This window comes from Erinaceus europaeus, chromosome 16 (assembly GCF_950295315.1).
Source record: "Erinaceus europaeus chromosome 16, mEriEur2.1, whole genome shotgun sequence".
NCBI classification, from domain to species: Eukaryota; Metazoa; Chordata; class Mammalia; order Eulipotyphla; family Erinaceidae; genus Erinaceus; species Erinaceus europaeus.
In genome coordinates this window covers 5,944,427-5,957,698 of record NC_080177.1, presented here as the reverse complement: position 1 = coordinate 5,957,698, position 13,272 = coordinate 5,944,427, and the positions used below count along the sequence as shown (strand labels likewise).

The following is a 13,272-nucleotide window of genomic DNA, read 5'->3' as shown; positions in this document are numbered from 1 at the left end:
CTGCAAAAGACTTTCACACCTGAGACTCTGAGGTCCCAGGTTCAATCCCCAGCACCACCATAAGCCAGAGCTGAGCCGTGCTTTGGTTAAAAGTAATAATACTACGGGGCTGGGTGGTGGTGCACCCAGTGCATGTGACACAGGGTGCAAGGGGTGGGGTTTGAACCCCCAGCCCCCACCTGCAAGGGGAAAACTTTGCAAGTGGGAAAGCAGGACTGCAGGTGCTCTCTCTCCCCCTGTCTCCTCTATCTTGATTTCTGGTTGTTTCTATTCAATAAATAAAATAAAATAAAGTAAAACCTTTGAAAAAAATAATGCTGGCACACCTGGTTAAGGGTACATATAACAGTGCTCAAAGGCCCAAGTTCAATCCTCCCGTTCCCCACTTGCAGGGGGAAAGCTTCATGAGTGGTGAAGAAGGTCTGCATATGTGTCTCTGTTTCTCTTCCTCCCTATCTCTTTCTTCCTTCCTATCAAACAAAGTTCAAAGATATTAAAATAAATTATAGATAATAATACTAGTCCTATAATTAAAATGAAATTTGTGTAGAAACGGAGTCTCACTGGGGAAGTCATTAGCGGGTCAGATTAGATCTGCATTCTCACCCACCGCTGGCCTCGTTGTCACTGGCTGCTTATTTGGGGCAAGGCCTGTGTCATCTTGTGATCTCCTGTGTGACTCAGATTCTCTCCCTGTTGTGGGGAGGGTCTGCCTCCTCTGAAACTGAGGGTGAAGGGGCTGGCAGCTCTGTCACCCTGCAGTGCCACTCTGTTGAGTCACTGTAGAAGGTTTGGAGACCCTGGACCTCACTTGGGCTTTGCCTGTCCCTGTCTTTAGGACCCAAGCCCTCTCGGCATTTAGCAGTGTTGGGACAGCCTTGCTGACCTGGTGAGGGGACTACTGAGTGGCCCTAGCAGGTGACAGGTGTCCTCTCTTTCTCTCTCTTCACAGGTGCGCTGCAAGGCAACATCTGGACGGGGCTCCCGGCCCCTTAGCTGCCCACGGTCCCCAGGACCCACTTGCTGAAAACTGTAAGTGACACTCCCCCTGCCATGTTTCTACTTCACTGACCCAGGGTATCTAGGGGCTAGCAGCGTTGTCCTGGGTGGGGGCCAGCTGGGTCTGGCTCCTGGACTCCAAGGTACTTGGAGGTGGGGACAGCTGGTCCTCCAGATGTGGCCGTTCTTCTCCACCGTCCACAGCTGTCCTGACCTCACTCTGCCTCTTGGGAGAGTCTGTGGCAGGGCTGACACAAGAGTCAGCTGTGGGGTCACTCTCTTTTCTTTCATGGTCTTCAGGCCACTCGGTTAGGACACTGGTGGCAAGGACATGCTGTCCTTCTCTGCCAGGCATTGTCCTCCTCACTGTTCTCAGACATCACACCTTAACCGTGGTGCCAGCCGTCTTTGGAGAGAGAGATCTTTTGTGGCTCCTTCCTAGTGCATTTAAAGAAGTCATTTTGCCTCCCCTGCCAGTATTATTTCCCTCTCTCATTTTCATTGTTGTTTGCATCTTTCTTTGCATTGCAGCAAGCTAGTCACGTTCCTTACTGGGCAGCCCTTGTGTCTGTCTGTGTGTTCAGTCAGTAAGGAGTTTTTGAGGGGCCAGGTGGTGGAACACCTGGCTAAGCACATATTACAATGGGTGAGCAACCAGGTTCAAGCCCCTGGTCTCCTCAGGAAGGGGAAAGCTTTGCGAGTGGTGAAGCAGTGCTGCAGATGTCTCTCTGTTTCTCTCCCTCCTCCTTCCTCTCGATTTCTACCTGTGTGTAGCCAATAAATGCATAAAGATAATAATGTTTACAAAAGGATTTTTAAAATAAAATTGGGGGGGGGGTTGAGTATCTTCCTCCTGCCAGGAGCTAAGATCATGGAACTTTACTGAAGACACTGATAGGCAGGGAGCTAGCCCAGTGGTAGAGTGTGTGCCTTAGGGGTGTGAAGCCTTGGGTTCGATCCCTGACAGTAAGAGAGAGCAGCACAGACAAACTAGGTAGAATTCATGGATGGTGCAGCAATGCTTTGATGTCTCTCTTATGGAAAAAAAAAAATGAGTCAGGGCTGTGGCTCAGGAGTTTAACACACCTCACGTGGATGAGGCCCTGAATTTGATCTTTACTACCACATTAAAAAAAAAACAAAAAGGGGGACCAGGCAGTGGTGCACCTGGTTAAGAGCAAATACTATGGTGCACAAGGACCTGGGGTTCAAACCCCTGTTCCCCACCTGCAGGGGCAAAGCTTCAAGAGTGGTGCAGCACTGCAGGTGTCTCTCTGTCTCTCTCCCTCTCTATGCCTTCCTCCTCTCTCAATTTCTCTCTGTCTCTATCTAATAATAAAGAAAAAAAGAAAGAAATTTTTAAAAAAGGAAAAAAAAAAGACAGCCAGGGAGCTAGCTAACACAGTGGTTTCATTTCTCCCTGAGGCTCTGCAGTCTCAGGTTCAATCTCTGACACCCCCACAAGTCAGAGATGAGCAGTGGGGCAGTGTTTTGATAAATAAATCTTTAAAAAGTAAGGGGAGGGGGCAGGCAGTGGCACACCTGGTTAAATGCACACATCACAGCGCACAAACACTTGGGTTCAAGCCCCTGGTCAGGGGGAAAGTTTCACGAGAGGGGAAGCAGGGTTGCAGGTGTCTCCTTTTGTTTCTATCCAATAATAAATAAATAAAGATTATTATTATTATTATTTGCCTCTAGGGTTATCATTGGGGCTCGGTGCCTGCACTACAAATCTACTGCTCCTGGAGGCCATATTTCCTATTTTTTTTTTTGCCCTTGTTTTATTTTTTTTTTAATATTTATTTGTTTATTCCCTTTTGGTGCCCTTATTGTTTTATTGTAGTTATTGTTGTTACTGCTACTGTCATTGTTGGATAGGACAGAGAGAAATAGAGAGAGGAGGGGAAGACAGAGAGGGGGAGAGAAAGACAGATACCTGCAGACCTGCTTCATTGCCTGTGAAGTAACCCCCCTGCAGGTGGGGAGCTGGGCGCTGGAACCGGGATCCTTACACCGGTCCTTGTGCTTTGCACCACGTGCGCTTAACCCGCTGCGCTACCACCCGACTCCCAAAGAAATATTTTTTAAAAAGATGTTTTGGAGTTAGCTGGTGGTGCATCCGGTAGAGTACACATGTTACAGAGTGCAAGGACCTGGGTTCAAACACCTCCCCACCGCCAGCCTCCACCCACAAGGGAGAAGCTTCACAAGTGGTGAAGCCGTGCTGCAAGTCTGTCTGTCTGGCTGTCTCTCTCCCTTCCATCTCAACTTCTGGCTCTATCCAAAAAGCTTTAAAATTTATTCATTTTACTTTTCAGAAGGTGACTGAGGCCTGTTTCCTCCCCAGTAGCTGTGTAGGAGCCTGCTAAGTCTGTAGTGTTTTTGCCACTTGGAGGTTCAGTGTATAAAGGCTTCCCTGGAAAGAGCATGCTGGGCCTGGGTCTCCACCCTTCTGGACACCACCTGGGGCCCTGGGAGGGGCAGGGTGTGCCCTTTTCCGTCTCAGCTGTGGGCCCCCTGCCCCCCTCACTACCCTCCCCAGCACTCCTGGTCTCTGCCTGTCTGCCTTTTCCTTTGCTCCATGTTGCCTTGAGTGCAGTGCCAGGCCTGTTATGTGTGGGGGTTTATCGCTCCGGGTCCAACCATTTCACCCTTTGCACTTGAGATGGGGACTCGGGGGCGGGGAGGCAGAGAGACGCCAGCGCACTGCTTCTCCATGCATGGAGTCCCAGGCTCTGTGCAGGGTGCTCCCAGGCTCAGACCTAGGACTGCGTGCAATGCGTGCCTCTTGAGGGACAGGGTCCCCCGGGGAGCGGTCTCCTGGCCCCTCCTCTTTTTGGTGTGGATACACGTGCAGGAACAACCTTAAGGTTCATGAGAGGGGTGAGGTGGTTTGGGAGGGCCACCCCGGGCCTCTCTCCCTTCCTCCCTCCCTTCCCACTCGGCAGACACGTCTAGGTACTCTGGCTGTGCTATTTGCGGGGAGGGTCTCCCAGGCACCCTGAAAACTGTCATGTGTCTGCGGCATGCCTGGCCAAGGCAGAGTCAAGGTCCCTGTTGTCACCGGCAGGCACCTGTGACACATCTTAACAGGCCTGAATGGTGACAGGCTGATGAGCTTCCTGAGGCTGAGCTCTCCCACCCAGAACTGGCTTCTTTCTCTGCTTAAAAGCCAGAGCCCCTGTGGCCGATTCCTGTCCCTGGGGTTGGGAGTAAGCTGCTCTCTGCCTCTTTAATGAGGTGTGTGTGTGTGTGTGTGTGTGTGTGTGTGTGTGTGTGTGTGTGTGTGTGTGAGAGAGAGAGAGAGAGAGAGAGAGAGAGAGAGAGAGAGAGAGAGAGGTGAGGGGAGAATGGGCAGAAAGAAAGCAGATCTCTTAGTGGTGCACCTAGTTGAGTGCACATGTCATCAGGAGCAAATATCCAGGTTCAAGTCCGCAGTCTCCTCCTGCAGGGGGGAAGCTTCATGATCTGTGAAGCAGAGCTGCGTCTCTCTCTCTTTCATGTTCTCTCTCTCTGTCTCTCAATTCCTTTCTGTAATGTACATGCTTAACCAGGTGTGCTACAGCCTGACCCCCAATCCCAATTCCTTTCTTTAGCAAATAAATAAAAAAAAAAAACAGAAAGAGAGATAGACACAGAGACAGACACAGGTACAAGCACTAAAGGGCCATCCCACCATCCGTGGAGCCCCGCCTGCTTTAGTGTGCTCCCATGTGGTTCCAGGAATTGAACTCAAGGCCTCCGGCTTGAAAGGTCAGCTTGTGGACTGCCTCCCTGAGCCCTGGATCAACCCTTTCTGAGTGACCAGGACCATTTCAGTGCAGGTGGGCCTGGTGTCCACGGCATCCTTTCTTTCAGAGTAGTGTTCTCTGTTGGTGGGCAGCTCAGCCGATGCACTTGAGTTCTGAGTGAGTAGGTGTGATGATGCCAGAGTCAAAACCAGGAGCCAGGACAGAGTTCACTTCATAGGACATTTGCCTTGTGTGTGTGGTCCTGGGTTTGAGCCCCAGCACCACATGGGAGCATCATGAATGGCACAGGGGAGGAGCTCCATGGATGGAGCAGAGCTGAAATGTCTCTCCTGTGTGTGTCTCTGTGTCCCTCCCTCCTCTGCTCCATTCTCTCTCTCTCTCTCTCTCTCTCTCTCCCTCCCTCCCTCCCTCCCTGTCTCTCTCTCTAAACAAAGAATGAGAAAATCGGGTCAGGGAGGCTTCTCAGTGGTGCTGGGAGGTACAAGGCCTTGGGTTCATTTCTCACACGAGGACCCAGATTCAAGCCACCAGCTCCCATCTGCAGGGAGGAAGCTTCATGAGCAGTGAAGGGCTACAGGTATTTCTCTCTGTCTCTTTCTCTCCCCCACCCTGTCCTTCCCTCTCTGTCTCTATCCAAAAATACACCGAATAAATAGCAAACACACAAACCCCCAAACAGTCGTAGCTCTTAACCTCCTACATTGTGCCTTGGGCTACATTGACCTTCTTCCCAGGAACTGGCCTCACTGGGGGCACACACTTTCCAGTTGCTGGAGAGAGGAAGAATGGAATGTTCCAGACAGGGTCTGTCTGTCTGTCTGTCTATCTATCTATCTATCTATTTACTCCAGAGGATTGCTGGGACTTGATGCCTGTAAGATTTCACTGCTCCTGACCGACTCTTTATTTCTACCCTCCTGCCACAGAGAGTGAGAGATGTGAGAAAGAGTGAGAGAGAGAGAGTGAGAGAGGCTGCAGCACCGTTCCGCTGCTCACAAAGCTTCCCCCTCTGTGTGCTCCTCCCATGTGGTGGTGACTGGGGCCTCGAACCTGGTTCTTGCACATGGTAAAGCGTGCGCCCCACCGGGGGGACCACCTCAGGCTCCCCCCACCCCCAGACTTCCTCCTAATCGGCCATCTTGACGGCAGCTGGGCACGGCATGGGCCTCATTAGCTAGGCTGAGCAGTAGTCAGGACAGGAGCTGCCTCCCCAGATGTTTCCCTTCGCTGAGACATCCCAGCCATGAAAACACCCTCCAACACGCCTTGGAGAGCAGAGGCAGCACCCAGGTCGCTGCCCCTGACAGCTGGGGCGCCCTTGGACCCTGTGACACTTGGCAGCGTGTCCTGAGGCCAGCTGCTGTGCTGTGGGAACCCCAGGGAGGGCCGTCCCATGGAGAAGGGGCTGGGGAAAGTGAGGGGGGTGGGGTGGAGGTGGGGTATTGTAAAAATAAAAATTATGGTGGTTTTTCCTTGGGGTTTATCAAAACGCATGGTTTATTAAGCACGTAAAAACCGTGATGGAAAAATCATCAGGAGGAAAGGGCTGGCTAGACATGTGATAAGAGCAGGAATCCTTTCTTCCTTTCTTGTTTTCTTTTCTTCTTTATCGGGGAGATGAATGGTTTACAGCTGACGGTAAAATATAGTTGTTGGTAGCTGTGTTGCGTTTCTCAGTTTTTCACATAACACTCTAACCCCCCACCTAGGTCCCTCTCCTCCATCATGTTCCAGGGTCTGAACTCCCCCCACGCCCACGCCCAGAGTCTTCTGCTTTGATGCAGTACACCGACTCTAGTCCAAGCTCTACTTTGTGCTTTCTCCTCTGATCTTATTTTTCAACTTCTGTCTATGAGTGGGATCATCCCATAGTCCTCCTTCTTTTTCTGGCTGACCTCACTTAGCATGATTCCTTCAATCTATATCCAAGATGAGGAAAAAAAAAGTGAAGTCACCATTTTTAACAGCTGAGTAGTATTCCACTGTGTATCTAGACCACACCTTGTGTATCTAGACCACACACTCATCTGTTGTTGGACACCTAGGTTGCTTCCAGGTTTTGACTGTTACAAATTGTGCTTGCTAGGAACATAGTTGTACACAGATGTTTTTTTGCATGGGTGTGTTTGGTTCCTTACGCTACATCCCCAGGAGAGGAATTACAGGGTTATAGGGTGGGTCCACTTCTAACCTTCTGAGAGTTCTTCAGACTGCTCTCCACAGGGTTGGAGCCATTGACATTCCACCAGCAGGCAGATAGCACCTTTTTGATGAGTTTCCACCTTGGTTTGATGAGTTTTGCCTTGGTCTGATTCTGCATGACAGTCCTTCAGTGCTGGGTGCTTTGTAATTAGAAGACAGACATGGTTTTTGGTCAGGGCCACCATGTAAATCACGTGTTGTGTTTGCTTGCCAAGTAGCGCAGTCAGTAAGGCACTGGACTTGGAAGCACGTATTCTATCCTGGCCTCCCATGTGCCAGAGTGATGCTCTACTTCTCTCCCTCCCTCTCCCTTACGCTCACTCTAGTGTTCAAATATACAGTATTTTAAAGCATGTATTGCATACATTCTCCATACATTCTGCCAGGAGTGTCAGGGTTGGGCATGTCCAGAGAGCTTCCTCTTTTAATGCTATGTCTTGTTTTGGCAAGTTCTGTCTGCCCAGTGGCTTTCCCTGAAGCAGGTACGTCTGTTCTCTGCAAGGTGTGTGTTAGATAAGGAGGGGCAAAAGCAAGGCTCCTTCCAGGCGGTGAGACACACACTTGCCTTGTGGCCTCTGCATTCCTTTCCATTGCATCCTGGGAAGTCCCTGCAGTGAGAACTCAGATGAGGAGGCGGAGAAATCTCTCCTGGCACACACGTGGGGCTGATTTGTTCTGTTGGCTTGCACCAAGTTTGCATCTCAGGCTCGTAAAACCCCAGAAGGCTTCCTCCCACTCGGATGATGGGAATTCTTGCAGACAAGCCTCTGGACACACTGGAGGCTGCGCTGTGGCACTGAGGTGCCTCTCCAGGCTCTGGAAATATTCAGCCTGATTGCGGTCAGTGTTATCTTTGACGCACGCCTTTCAGACTTCCTCTGCTTTCCCAACTATTTCATTTTGGATGCTGACCCTTGCTGGCCTCCATCGCTGTTCTCTATTTTTTTTTTTCCCCTCCAGGGTTATTGCTGGGCTCAGTGCCTGCACCATGAATCCACTGCTCCTGGAGGCCATTTTTCCCCCCTTTATGTTGCCCTTGTTGTTGTAGCCTCATTGTGGTTATTATCATTGCCATTGTTGATGTTGTTTGTTGTTGGATAGGACAGAGAGAAATGGAGAGAGGAGGGGAAGACAGAGTGGGGGAGAGAAAGACAGACACCTGCAGACCTGCTTCACTGCTCGTGAAGCGACTCCCCTGCAGGTGGGGAGCCGGGGGCTCGAACCGGGATCCTTACACAGGTCCCTGTGCCTTGCGCCACATGCGCTTAACCCACTGCGCTACCGCCCGACCCCCCATTTTTTTATTTTAATTTTTTAAAGAGGCAAACAAAATGACTAAACACACTCTGCTTTCGGATGAATAGGGAAGATGGCCCCCTTTAAAAACACAGTCGATACGACGATCAAAAGAAACAAAACACTGGTTCTCTGAGCACCAGTTGGTCTTGATTCTCCCAGCTAGCACGCTGGTAAACATCTGGGCCGACCCAGAAAGAATCTGACAGGACTCCTGACCCCAAAGGCATGGCCTTGCTGTCAAAGGGACTGTTACTAAGATTAAACTGATTTATGGCTGCGCTTGCCTCTCAGATATTTCCTTGACTTGTTTGGAACAGTTGCAAAGCCTGGACTTCACGGGGCGGGTGGTGGCGGGCGTGATCTCTGCCTGACTTGAGCATCTCCGTGTCTCGGAGAATGAGCAGTACAGTGGTGCTCCTTCCTGCATGGCCCAGAGACCGGCGGCGGCCACCTGGAAATACACAGAGACCTGGCGTGTGGTCCCATGGTGCTGGGGCCCAGTCATATTGGAAATCACAGCTGAGACAAACTAAATTTGGAGACCTTCTGTCTCCCCCAAACCCTGCCAAGCTTATTAACAATGAGATTCCTTATCCTCTGCCTTGGCACCAGGGACAGCTTCTCAGGCTGTGCGTGGACTGTTTCAAAGCACTGAGAGGTACCACTGGCTTCTCTACCATTGGAAATTTCTGACAGGGGTTAGAGGAAGGGGCTTTGGCCAAGGGTATATCACTGTGTGACTCTAAGGCTTCCACACCTAGCACAGGAGAGCGCCAGACTATGGTCTGGGAGGTGGCACAGTGGATAAAGTGTTGGACTCTTAAGCATGGGGTCCTCAGTTCAATCCCTGGCAGCACATATACCAGAGTGAGGTCTGGTTCTCTCTCTCTCTCTTCCTATCCCTCTCATTAATAAATGAGTAAGATATTTGAAAAACGAAATAAATGAACGAAATATTAAAAAAAAAACAAAACAGAAGCACTAGACCCACACAGATTGGCTCTGGGGACCAGGAAAAGCAGAGAGGGTGATGGAAGTGGTGTCACATTTATTTAAGGGTTTTACCCTGGAAGGAGGAGCTCAGAATGGGCACATTTTCTGAATCATTGAAAGCCCTCCCCCTTTCTCAGTTTCAGGCAAGATTGTTTTCAGATTTACAGTTTCTGGAAATTCTTTTTTGCTTCCAGGATTGCTTGGTGCTGGGTACTATGAATCCTCTGCTCCTGGTAGGTATATTTTCATTAAAAAATTTTTTTTTAACTAGATAGGACAGAGAGAAATTGAGGGAGGAGTGGGAGATAGAGAGGGAGAGAAAGACACCTGCAGACGTGCTTCACTGCTTGTGGTGACAAGCAAGCACTGTGCTGAGCTGCCCAGTAAGAGTTGACCAGCCCGGGGAGGGGCAGTCTTTCTCTGGGTCTGTAAGACCTTGGAAATGCCCAAACACCAAGGATACAGAACAGACGAAGACACAGTGATGAGTGAGTGCCACCCAGACAGAGCCACCAGGAGTGAACTAATCGTACCTGAAGTTGCCTGCTGCCTGACCTTAGTACCTGTCACGTTGCTTGGGGTGCAGTGTCACCCCAGTTCTGAGTCTGTGATGCCTGGAGGCCTTCTGTATCTCACTGGTCCTTCCTACTGAAAGAGGCCTCTCCATCTTTGGGGGTGGGGTGGGAGATGATGGATATCTCCTGTGTTCATTCCCTGGTACAGCAAGTGCCTTTAAATTGGATGGTGTGAACATGGGTGTTGGCAGGTGAATCCATACTCCCAGCCTGTCTCTCTCTTTCCCTCTGGGGAGGCAGGTCTCCAGGTGAGGTCGTCTGCCCAGGGAGGTCAGGTTGGCATCATGGTATCATCTGGAACAGGGTGGCTCATAAAGGGTTAAGATATAAAGCAAAACAAGTTGTTGACTAATCGTGAACCTAAAAGCAAGAATATTGCAGATGAAGATTGAGAGTCTACGTTTTGGAAAAAGCTAGTAGGTCTATTTTAGGTATATTCCAAGGGAGCCATGACTTTACTAGGGAGGGGATTGAATACGGAGTTCTGGGGATGGGAATCATGTGGAAATGTACCCCTCTTATCCTATAGACTTGTCAATATTTCCATTTTATAAATAAAAATTTTTAAAAATTGGATGCTGTGTACCATATAAGGGGATTTGGGTTCGAGCCCCCTCCTTCACTAGCCATAAAGCAGGGCTGCAGTTGTCTTTCTCTTTCCCTCTCTATCACTCATTCCCCTCTCAGTTTCTCTCTGTCTTATCTAATAGAAAGAAAGAAAGAAAGAAAGAAAGAAAGAAAGAAAGAAAGAAAGGAAGAAAGAAAGAAAGAAACCACCCAGAGTGGTGATTCCCAGTGCAGGCACTGAGCCCCCAGCAGTAACCCTTGTGGCAATAAATAAATCTTTTTTTTTTTTTTTTGCCTCTAGTGTTATCTCTGGGGCTTCCTGGGAATTCACTGCTCCTGAGGCCATTTTCCCCATTTTGTTGCTTGTTGTAGCTGTTATTGTTGTTGCTCGATAGGGCAGAGAGAAAGCCAGAGAGGGGGAGAGAAAGATAGACACCTGCAGACCTGCTTTACCACCTGTGAATAAATAAATATTCATTGAATATTATAAGCAAACAACTTGTCTCTGAGAATCAGGGAAATGGGTGAGGTGAATTGTTTTTCCAGCACTGTTTCGGGTTGAATGTATGCATCCTGGGAATTTACTACATGGGGAGAAAGCATAGTGGTTTTGAAAAATGCCTTTCAGGCCTGAGGCACCAAAGGCCCCAGGTTCAACCCCCAGCACCACGAAAAGCCAGAGTTGAGCAGTGTTTTCTTTCTAGTAAAAACGTAAACAAAAAGAGCAAGTCTAGGTAGTCAGGTAGGTCATCTTACAATTCTGATTCTCTTAAAGTTAGATACTGTGACACATTAGGAAATTCTGAGGGGAAAAAAAATCAATGTTTCCTTTCTCTCTGCTCTGTCTTGTGATAGTGTATATTACAGAAGAATTTATTCTTTTCATGCAAAAGTTTGTTTATGAGAAACTCTTGTTCAAAAACATTCCCTTTCTCCCAGCTTCAAAAATTTTAAACCTAGAGGGGGCCGGGAGGTAGTGCAGTGAGTTAAGTGCACATGGTACGAAGCACAGGGACTGGTGTTAGAATCCTGGTTCAAGCCTCCGGCTCCCCACCTGCAGGGGAGTCGCTTCACATGCGGTGAAGCAGGTCTGCAGGTGTCTGTCTTTCTCTCCCCCTCTCTGTCTTCCCCTCCTCTCTCCATTTCTCTCTGTCCTATCCAACAACAACAGCAATGACAACAGTAATAACAACAAGGACAACAAAAACAGGAAAAAATGGCCTCCAGGAGCAGTGGATTTATAGTGCAGGTACCAAGCCCCAGCAATAACCCTGGAAGCAAACAAAGGCCAGGCACGGTGCACCTGGTTGAGTGCACATGTCAGCATACACAAGAACCGGAGTTGGAACCCCATTTCCCACTGGCTGTGGTGGTGGGGGGGGGCTCTCTTCAGCAGCGGTGAAGTAGGTCTGCAGGTGTTTCTCCGTCTCTTTCCCTAACACTCTCCTCCTTCCCTTTTCCGTTTCACTCTGTCCTGTCAAATCACAATAGAAAGGGGTGGGGAGAGGAAAATTGGCCGCCAGGAGTGGTGGATTTGCCATGTAGACACCAACCCCCAGCAACAACCCTGTTTACAAAGTCACTCACAAAGTCACTCACAGAACCCTGTGAGATTCATACAAGAAAACGGTGCAAATAAGGTGGTAGCTCACACAAGTTTGTTCCAAATATCTGCCCCTGAGAAGTGTGATCTTTGGGGGTGCGAGGGGTGGCAAGCTGGAAAGAACCACTCACATTTGCCTCTCCTTGCGTCCTGCTTATTTGGGGGACGCCAAGTAAGACATTAGTAGCTTGGAGCCAGAGAGACCCGGTCACAGGCATAAATCACTAGCTGGGAAGCCTGTCCCTGAGCAGCTGTCGGCCAGCTGCTGCCTTGGACATTCAGCAAACAGTGAGCTTTCTCCAGGAAGCTGCAGTTTGCGTCAGAAATAGCAGAGCCTTTTGATTGTGGATCCCAGACAGATGTCGCAGGACCTAAGGTTCCCATCCTGCCCTCACAGAGTGCAGGCTGCTTCCTCCCTTGTAAATGCTGCTAATAAGTGCACCTTGTGGGGCTGTTCTAGGAAGGCCACTAGACAGAAGGGATAATGTTAAGTAGAATCCCCTGTACACCATTCCTGGCTCATCACACCCACAGACTAAGTTTGCACTGCAAGAAGGGACCCTCAGATCTGCATAGTCAGGCCACCCTACCCACTTCACCCTTCCCCCTTTGCTCTCCCAAATCACCTAGTCCAACCCAGGACAGCCTAATTCTAATATATGTGAATAACTGCGAACCTTATTGTCTAAAAGAAGTTGTTTCTCCTCTCTCTCTCTCTCTTTCTTTCTTTCTTTCTTTCTTTCTCTCTTTCCTTTCTTTCTTCCTTTCTTTCTTTTGCCTCCAGGGTTATTGCCTGGGCTTGGTGCCTGCACCACAAATCCATGGCTCCTGGAGACCATTTTATCCCCTTTTGTTGCCCTTGTTTCATCATTGTTGTGGTTATTATTATTTTTGTTGTTGTCATTGGCTAGGACAGAGAGAAATGGAGAGAGGAGGGGAGACAGAGAGGGGGAGAGAAAGACAGACACCTGCAGACCTGCTTCACTGACTGTGAAACGACTCCCCTGCAGGTGGGGAGCCGAGGGCTTGAACCGGGATCCTTACGCCGGTCCTTGCGCTTTGCACCACGTGCGCTTAACCCGCTGCGCTACCGCCTGACTCTTTTTTCCTTCCTTCCTTCCTTCCTTCCTTCCTTCCTTCCTTCCTTCCTTCCTTCCTTCCTTCCTTCCTCTCTCTCTTTTACTATTATTATTATTATATAGGACAGAGAGAAATTCAGAGGGGAGAGGGTGATAGAGAGGAGAGACTGATTTACATGAGCTTGAGAAAGCCCCAGAAT

The 13,272-nt window shown here is 49.4% G+C and overlaps 1 protein-coding gene across 6 annotated transcripts in view; it reads left to right on the top strand.

The window, feature by feature from the left end:
• TLN2 (talin 2) overlaps positions 1 to 13,272 on the top strand; it is a 414,501-nt gene that overhangs the window by 65,661 nt on the left and 335,568 nt on the right. For 5 of the 6 annotated variants that reach the window (XM_007533899.3, XM_060174397.1, XM_060174399.1 and 2 more), the window contains exon 2: positions 953 to 1,032. The exons of the other annotated variant lie outside the window; for it this stretch is intronic. The gene's annotated coding sequence lies outside the window, so the exon portion shown is untranslated. The remainder of the gene's footprint in view (positions 1 to 952; positions 1,033 to 13,272) is intronic. 6 annotated transcript variants of the gene reach the window in all.